The following is a 10,033-nucleotide window of genomic DNA, read 5'->3' as shown; positions in this document are numbered from 1 at the left end:
AGATGAGGGGACTCAGATACGGCCCTGCAGAAGAAGCCAGGCTCATGCAGAGCAGGACAGGGACCGACCCTAATTCCCCAGGAAAGCAGAGAGCCAGACTAGCAAGTGCCATCGCTGGAGGGAGCGGTGTGAGGCTGAACACAACCGCCGCGAGCAGATTCGAGTATCAAGCACATTCGTACGGCTTGGGACTCTCCCAGACAGAAAAGCAAAGACCGAGCTAAAAGTCAGCAAATGCGGGATTTGTTACGAACCGTTCTGCTAGCTCTGACTGTAGCTGTCTACATTTAAACAACAAAAGGGTGCCAAAAAATGTAAAAGAAGTAAACAATTTTTCTTTTTGGTGTAAAAACAGCGCTGTATTTCAAAACAGCTGCTTAAACACAGACATTAACCTAAACAAAGAAAGAGCTAGAAGATTTTATTTTAAAACATGCTGAAAAGATTTTGGCATAAATGCACAACAGAGAATTGGTGAGAGATGCCGATATGAACACTTGAAACAGGAAAAGGGACCTTTCTCTTCACTGCCACAACCACAACAAGGATTGCAAAAGCAATCATTTCTTGATCTAGAGCCATTCATACCGGACTTGGGTTTGTTCCTTATCATCTGTGACACTGGTTTTGTGCAGCTTATGGGCAGGAGTTAAATCTTTGTGTGCTGTAAACTATCTTAGAGGATCACATCAGTACGATTCTGTTTAAGCCTTCTGAACTAACAAAAAAATGAAATTAAATTAAAATATTAAAACAATATATATCTTTTCTCAGAGACAAGCTGGAGTCTGCAGTTCTTACTAGGTATTTCACGCCTCTCATGTAGGGGCAGACCAAGAGGGCAGGATGAAGCTCGGTAAGTTTGAAAACCCTCACTTCTGAGTGTCAAAATCTAACATCTGCTTCTCTGTCATCGGCAGAGTTCAGCTCTTGTCTTTAGCACACTGGGGGAAAAGCCGTAAGGGAAAATAGCAAGCAATCCAGACTGGAAAATGACAGTATCACACTGTCAGTTCACAGAAACGCTGAATACAACAAAAGATATGCGTCTTCATTAAGCATTCTCAATGTTTGTGAAAACCATTCCAGGAATAGAAATACAGAAGACAAACAAAAATTACACATTCACTTCATTATAAAAACATAATACATGCATGGCTGTGCACACTAAATACTGGGAAATTAGTCTTATTATCTATGTATGTGCATATGAACTTGTAAGTAGAAATGAATTACAGTATCTCTTTGTGTCTACTTTATCTCAGTCCATGAATGCCAATAGTAATAACAATGATTAAGATTTGTTCTCAGAGAGCTGGAACTTTGCTCATAAGTAATTATTTCATTTTAGTATCCAATTTTTACCTTGGCAAAAGCCTTTACTGCCCAAGTAGCCGAGCGTTTGGTGTATATTTTACTATATTAATACACATTTAATCACTTCAGTCATTGTGACAGCTTAAATGACCTGATCCAGTTCTGGTTTCATATTAAATTGCTCTTTATTCTCACAAGAAAATTTTTTTTGCATGAGTACTGCTGAACTTAATCAATCTTAAAAGCTGAAAAACACAGTACTGCACAAGTTAGCGTAGGTCTAACTCAAAAAATATATAATCTACCCTGAGCTCTTTATTGCTTTTACTTAAGTGAAACCTCTCCAGATGCAGTGTTATTGCATAATTATATAGAGTTATAAAAGTACAGAAGTCTGAGATATAAAGGATTTATTGGGCCACATTTATACTTTTCTAAATGAACTCCTGAAACTAAATGCAAAAATGCACATGTAATTACATGGCCATATTTGTATGTGCAATTACCATGATTACAAACTGGGCAAGTCCTAACAGCCAGTTAAGCATCCAAAATGGTTACATTCATCCCCTCCTGATGAACCACCACCCAGCATACAGATGTTACAAAATACAGAATATATACAGACGGAAAATATTCCAAGACGTGGAATATTCTCAGGCCTTTCTTTTAAGAAGCCAAATTATTAAGACACAGAAACAACAAGTACAGAGGTACTGCCCAAAATACTTTTTTTTTTCCCCTTCATTTTTGTTTTTGTTCAATCCATTTTAAGGTCTGAAATGAGACAAAATGGTTTGTATTCCCAGACGGTGAAGTAAGAAACAGATAGCTGGATGCATACAGCAACAAGAAAAATAACCACACGGGGAAACTGAATATAACTGGAAGCAAAAGATGAGCCAAAATATCTCCTCTATCTGAAATTCTATTAGGTTGGACATCATTCTCAGCATCGCAAAGCTACACTTTAGATATATTCAAGAGTGATGGTTTTCATACGCCTTTTCAGCATGGTTCCAATTAAATGAATGGAAAGAAATACAATCCCACATCTTTTTGCTATCTAGAGTCACTGCGTTTAAACACCACCCCAATATTGTGTAGAATCTAATAGCAAACAGTCACAATATCGGGATGCCTTTCTGTCTGGTGAGGAAAACGTATGCCAGATATGAAATGTTGACCTGTTCTCACATCGTGTGCCATAATTCATTTCGAGTAGCCCCGTTTACCGAACCCTTCCCTCGCTGTTTGGATTTTCTCAGCCATAAAGGCTCGGCCCTGCGTTAAGGCCTTGTGCGCCCAAAACTCCCGCTGACCCGGAGAGTTTTTAGGCACGCTGGGCACGCAGGGTCAGCCCCTGCCAAAGTTATATGGCTTTGTAGGACCCCATGTCCCTACAGCCGGTCGCTTCACCTCCCTTTACAACTCCCTTTTACTACAAATGATGGGGACAGAGGTGCTCCTTTCAGAGGAGCTGGGGCCATGGGGTGGGGGGGGAAGGGGAAGGGGGGAAGGCGAAAGCAGAGGTCAGCCCCTACACAAAAGCCGACAAGCTTACTGAATAAAAACACAAAATAAAGGAGCTTATTAAGCTGTCATCAGCAGGGTAAGGCTGTGCAAACAGCAGGCTCTCCCGCATTAGCGCAGGCACCCTAGCTGGATTTTCAGAAAAATAAATGTCAAGCCAGAACCTCCGCCGCAGTGTTGCGTTTCATTGAGAGAGGTTGCTCAGTCGGGAAGGGTTGGACGGACCACCTTCCCCGAGCGGGGCTGTGCCGGCCAGGCTCTGCCCCACGGCGGGAGAATTGCCGCCCCGGTTACCGGAGGGCAAAACTCCCCTGTATGGATCATGCCGTTTCCCTAAAAACTACAACACGATGTGAATCTTTTTCTTTGCTTTGCTAGTTTTTCGCCCTCAGTGTTCGCAATCTTTAGATTTCCTCTACAACCACAAAAGCTCGAAAATTCCTCCGTTTTTCTTTAATGAACGTGAGATTTCCGTGACTCCAGGAACAGGAACTTCGAGAACACTACTACCAGCTGTAATAAGTGACAAGCTCAACTGCTTTACACCAGAAGTAATTTCTAGAAACCCAATTTCTCTTCTAATTTAGACTTGCCCAAACTTACTATCCTAAGGCTTAACTGCTCCCCACAGTAGAAAAATACAATTAAAAAAAATCTCACTTTTACGAAGAGCAACAATAGTCAATGCTTGCCACAGCCTTTAATTTCAAAAATACGTGGATGCAGGGTTACCTAATCAAACCTGGTTGTGCTGAGCCTGTATTTTGTAGTGACTTGGTGCCCAGGGGAAATAAAAACCTCCCACTGACGTTGGTAGCCATTTGACGAGCCATTTGTTTGAGCTGCTACTTGTCAAAACCAGAACACCACATTTCAGAAGCTCTTCTACTTTATTGCTATCAAAGTGAATGTAGTATTTTTTATGCAACCAATCCTTGGATTCACCTTTCATTCATGGAGCACGGGGGCAGTCCCTGCCAGAGCAGGAACATACAGCACTGCCTGATACAGCTACGATTTACCGATACATGATGTGAGACATTTATGTCACTCTAAGATCTAACCATCCCTCAGGTTTTAAATATGTTCCTTCATCGCTGATGGTACATACATATATAAATATACACACGAGTACATATATATGTACATATTTGTATATGTGTGTTTCTATATGTAATATATACACATAATATTTCTATCTGTATTTTAATGTGTTTTGATATATATAAATGTATTAAAATATTTTTATATACTGCCACACCTACTCAGCCCAAAAGCATCTGCAAACCTGTAACATGCATCTCCTGGAAAAAGGACGGGTTCCCTGAAATGCGTAAACTTAATAAAGATCGATCCAACGCCAGCCTTCCTGCTACCGGATCTATAGAGACGATGCATGAGAAGCAAATTATTTTCCTTATTGAAATCTAGCAATCAAGCCCTGCCAAGTGCTGGAAAAAGACTTCCATACAGGGCGTCCCCAGCACCACGCAGAACCTTTCAAGAACGGGACCAAAACTGTGCGCTGAAAGCTGTAAGGCAGGATTTCCTCTGCTGCTGGATACTGGAACTGACAGCAACCAGTGGGTAATTCAAATGTGAAGCTCTAAATTCACAGCTCTGCCTAGGCTTTTATTTATACATACATTATTATGATTACCACTAAGCTCCAGAAGAGCTAGAAGCTACAAGAATCTCATACCTGGCACTGTTACTAAACGTGGAAGTTCATTAATAGAACAATTGGAATGCATTAGTTAGAAACACACACATATGTATATCTAACCGTATCTGTTGGTATATTCAGAGAGGTCCACAGATATCTCCACATATTTTATAAGTATGTGTGTGTATACATACCCATATATACCTGCTGGTCTGACTCACATTATGTTGGCTATAATCTTACGGTTTAGTAATGTTATCTCCCTTTTACTCTCCCTGCTTTCCTTATACTCTGAAGTGGAAAATTCTTCTACTAGAAACATTTACAGCACTTTGAATTTGCATTGCACTGCACAAGCTCAAGGCCCAACCCTGCAAATATTTAGTCATACAAGTAGCCTACTCTTGTAAAACCTCCCAGTGAAGACAAATAGATCACTCATACAACCATGATTTCAATGGAAACGGGCTGATATCAGCAAGAGGCGCAGTTCATTATCTTGTAAATAGCCAGACCAGAAGCTCCCCTCACCTCCATCCACAGGACTCCATTCAGTTCCATTGCACCACCAGATTAACCCTTCATTATGACATGATTTTGCACTATAATACTATCAAATAACTTCTGTGCATCGCATGTTTGGAAAAGCTTGACCTGCATTCATCAGAGCCATCTGTATAATTCTTCTTTCTTAGGTATCCAAGCCGTATCACTGCGTACTTTATCATGGAGAGGTTTCAAATAAGCTTGGACTCTATCTGCAGCTACAGAGTCCAAGAAAACAACGTTTTCCAAACCATGTTGTTCCAAATTTGGCCTAAAACAATGTAAAACATCCATGTTTGGTGTCTACTACCCAAACTGAGTGGTTCAGCCTAGTGTGACAAAAGATAACAACACCTTTAAAATTAGTCTAGAGTCAATATTAGTATTAGCATAGTGCCTGTGAGAACTAGTTCTCGACAAGTTTTTCACGGCCATCACAGAAATGAAAAATTGCAGTGGGAGTTAGATGCCACAAGGCACCGATCTGAACCACCAGATGACTGAGTTGGCACAAAAATCTGTGAAAAAGCCCTTTAAAAAACCCACCTTGTATATCTGACGCAGACACTTCATAAACCAGGGCTGCAACACTTCTAAGTGTGGGCCAGCTCACGCCGGAGTCCACCAATGCTTGCTCTGTCTGCGTGGTGAGCAGAGGGGCCAGAGAGGCAGAGTTCTGCCAGCCCTGGTGTGCCCTTCCAGGGATCATCTCCTGCCTCCTTGGCTAACCACCACAGCCCTACCAGCCCTTCCCAAAATATGGCTGCAACGAGAAGACACAGCATATACAAATGGGCCACAACCATCTATGGCAAGGATAGGACAGGACAGGACAATTTCAGTTGGAAGGGACCTACAACAATCATCTAGTTCAACTGCCTGACCACTTCAGGGCTGACCAAAAGTTAAAGCATGTTATTAAGGGCATTGTCCAAATGCCTCTTGAACACTGATAAGCTTGGGGCATTGACCACTTCTCTAGGAAGCCTGTTCCAGTGTTTCACCACCCTCTCAGTAAAGAAATGCTTCCTAATGTCCAGTCTACTCCTCCCCTGGCGCAGCTTTGAAGCATTCGGACGCGTCCTATCACTGGATACCATGGAGAAGAGGTTTACCTAGCTACCCCACATTTGGATGGGGGGGCGGGTGGGGGGAAGGGGGAAGAGTGAAAACAGAAACTCTAAAAAACACATGCTTTCAGCTACAGTTCGGCCCTGGCCATAACTAATTTCCAAGCCAGGATATTCAGAGGGTAGAGTGACCTTCTTCACTCACTGTCGCTCCTATGAAAAAAGGTAAGCAGCAAGGGAGAACTTGATCATACCCACAGCATCCCGTGGTGACCAGTAATCTCCCCGAGCTCCTGCGCAGAAGCAGCAATGCTGGGCTCCCCTGAAGGAAACTGGATGAGGTTGCAAGTCATCAGCTCCCATAAAGGAGGCAGAAATTCAAACCAGAGTCTTCTGGAATGATTTACATGGCACATAAAACTGAGAAGCAATCACAGAAATCATTCAACAAATGATTGGGATTAGTTTTACAAATGCTGCTTTCAAAAGGATGGACGATGTAGCCCTTTTAACTTATGTCATGGCACATGCCTTATGGAAAGCTGTTCCTGCCAAAAGCTTTGCAAGTTGAACACCCTCTGCCATCCCATGTAATTCAATGGGAAAACACATTATTTGGCGACTTCAGCATCAAGACATGTAGCTTGCCTTCCAGTGACACGAACGGTTAGACTTAGTTTGCAATTGTATCAGCTCTGTGCTTCCAGCAGTTCTGGAGTTCTTGTTAACAGATCCTTTCTTCACTCTTAAAAGTGCAGGATAACATCTGGGCCTTTTGGGAAGCAGTCTCGCAATAAAGAAGCACTTTGTGTAATCCTTCTTTCCTCGCCAAACCGCATCTGTCTGCTCTCTGCCCTTCTCCACTCCACCCCAAGCTCCTTGGGGCTGTGGGGACATCTGTTAGCAGCAGCAAGCTGTCTCCACCGAGCCATCAGTAGGTGGCACTGCCTGCTTTTTTCTCTCCACCCACATACATGTCCAGTGCTGACCCCCTATATCGGCCACCACGAACAATTTCAAAGGATGCCCAAGTGACTAAGACTCCTCGCCTCCTGCAAGGTGTGTCTACAGCAATGTCAAGCAGTGACCGGGACAAAGACACAGCTCCATCTCTGCTCACTGGGCAGTGGTGATGGCAGCTTTACCAGAAGGAGGTGGCCAGCAAGTCGTGCAAACCTCTCCTGCCACCTCACTAGAATTTGGCAGGCTCATCAGCCCAGGACCTGAAGTTCCTCTGATCCTAACGCCAGCTAAACAGATGGTGTCAGCCTGGTCTTGCACCATGTGTGGTGGCCTCATTCATCTTTAGCCAACCTGTCCCAAGAGCAGCTCAACTGAGCTACTTCAGAAAATCAACAGAAAAAATTCCCCATCTCAGAGGTCCCTTCTACTTGGAACAAACCCCGATGGATGACTGCATGTGGAATACATGGTCAAACCCCAGCCAGACCCAGACCCAGCCCCAGCCTGGAAGGTTAATTCTCATTAGGCGCTTGGTTTTAAAAGGTTTGTTTCCAAGAGCTGTGAACCTCTGCTGGGACGCTCCAAAATTCAGAATGACAAATTCTCCACGTAGTCACCCACCAGCTGGTACAGCAATCGCAGCACTCTTCTCAGGCCAGCCATTCCCAAAGTTGTCATGGTCAAACTCTAGCCAACTGCAGATCAAGGCTTGTTGCTGGGAATCCTGCACCATTGCCACCACAAAGGGGATTCAATGCCCACCCGCTGGCAACAGGGAAGAGGTCCCTGAGTAGCTGTTTCCACCATGCCTTGATGTCCCCTTCCCCCCCTGCCTTCTGTGAAAACAACAGTGGATTCATTCAAGAAGGATGGGGAAGGACCAGACCTTCAAGAGTCCATACACTGCCTATGCAGATGTGTTTGCACTGGAAATTAATTGTATATTGATTTTCTTCAGGCTTGGAAAGACTACTTCCACTTGGAATAAGCAAACTGTATACAAAGCTTTACTATTTTAATTCTGACGTTAAAATTAAAACTGCCCTATCCTGCTGGCTATGCATATGTATAGGGAAACCATCAGGGTAAAACGTCTGTTAATTATCACATGTAAAGAAAATAAAATCTTATTTAAAAATATCATGACCGGCTAGCACATCTTAGGTCGACTGAACTTGTCAACAGCAAGTGATGTATAATTTTCAGTACTATTTTAATCAATGAATTTTCTAAGTGATAAATATTATCACCGTAATCATAACTATTTAGAACAAATCAATTGAAGAAATGTACTAGAGCTAACTGAACCAATTCATATAGAAACTGCTTTGACATCATACCTTGGACGGTGACATTTTTAGTGTTGATGCCATCCCAGTATTTCATCTGCGTGTTTTAACTTTACACTGAAGCTAAATAAGCCAAATGAAACGCCCTTGTCTGGGCAGTCAGCGAACCCGCAGTTCTCTTAGCAGCTGGTGTCTTCCACTGGCTTCAGACAAAGCCAACCCTTTTCCTTTTGTCCTTGTTTTTAAGAAAGCGGTAGCTCCTTCTTAAATGAATCATTGTGAACTCACACTAGAAGCGCTGATAAATAGCTGTCACAAAAATAAGCTTGCGCTTTTCGAAACGTCTGCGCTTTCAAACCTTCCCTCCCCTCTCTTCAGCTTCAGCAATGCAAAGGAAGAAAGAATTCCTCCAAAGAACCGCTCATGCCCATGAATGGCAACACCCTTAATTCTGATACTCCAGGGCTATAATTACATTATTACAGTAAATCAAACATTGCCTTTGTGTCTTTACAATCGCGCTCATTGTTTGAAATTAACTGCAAATGGTTTGATTTTCTTTTCTTCCTCAAATACGGGCAGGGAGGAATTAAAGCACACTAAATCATCTTCCCCACTAAAATGCACGGAAAGGCGGGATTCAGACAGCAGCTTTTGAACGGTGCAAGAAAAGAAACCGCAGCACGGAGGGAAAGGCAGAGATCAGGCACCGCATTTGACACAGAGCGACTGCAAAGCAATTAGCGGGCCGCTAAATCCTCTGCGACAATGAATCAGTGACCCAGTTCCCCCTCTTCCCCAGTGCCCTTCATTATAAAATCAACTTTAATGAACTACCCCTCTCTTCCCCGCTCCAAAGCAAATCTATTTCCACTGCAGCCTGCACCTGCCCTTCCCGGGGAGCCTTGGGCAGCCCGGGCGAGTGGCGGGGGCAAGGGGGCCGCTGGCCCAGCGCTGGCACTCCGGCAGGCATCCCAGCGATGGGCAGAGCATGGAAATAAAAAATATGCAGGCGAGCTGCCTTCGCCACAGCATTGGCTAATGTGAAACCACTCTCCCTCTTGCCGGTTTTCCAACACGTTTCTTTTGATAGTCTTGATTCGCCACATCTGCCGGAGCTGACACATCTGGCTCCTTCCCCAGGCGGAGGGCACGGTGGATATGTCAACATGTTCTCTGAAGGCAGTGGTACTTTCTGGAAAAAGCTCTTTCCCCCTCTATCATATATTGTACAATAATCAAGTCTTTTAAAAGGATGGCTAACAGGGGGGAAAAAAAAGGGAACAAAAAAAAAAAAGCTGATTTTGACAAGAGACAGGCCAGAATGGGAACTGCTGAGACAGTAAAGAACAAGCCTGTTATCTTACAAACTACACTTCAGGCTGTCAACTGCCAGAGATTTACAGGAAAACCCCCTTTCCTAGAACTGAACCTACATGGAACTTTATTTCCAGTAAAAGAAACTCGTGAACGCATTCACCCCGAATAGCCCCTGACCGGGGCCGGGGCCGCTCCAGGGCTGCCGGGCGCAGAGGAGGACCGGACCGGGCATCCCCGGGGGAGGACTGGGCATCCCGGGGGAGGGCGGCTGCCGCCGCCGCCGCGCCCTCCCCTGACCCCGGCGGCCCGGCACCGCGAGTGGACACGTG

This window comes from Charadrius vociferus, unplaced genomic scaffold (assembly GCF_000708025.1).
Source record: "Charadrius vociferus isolate BGI_N301 unplaced genomic scaffold, ASM70802v2 scaffold340, whole genome shotgun sequence".
Classification (NCBI taxonomy): Eukaryota; Metazoa; Chordata; class Aves; order Charadriiformes; family Charadriidae; genus Charadrius; species Charadrius vociferus.
Note: the sequence above shows the minus strand (reverse complement) of the source record.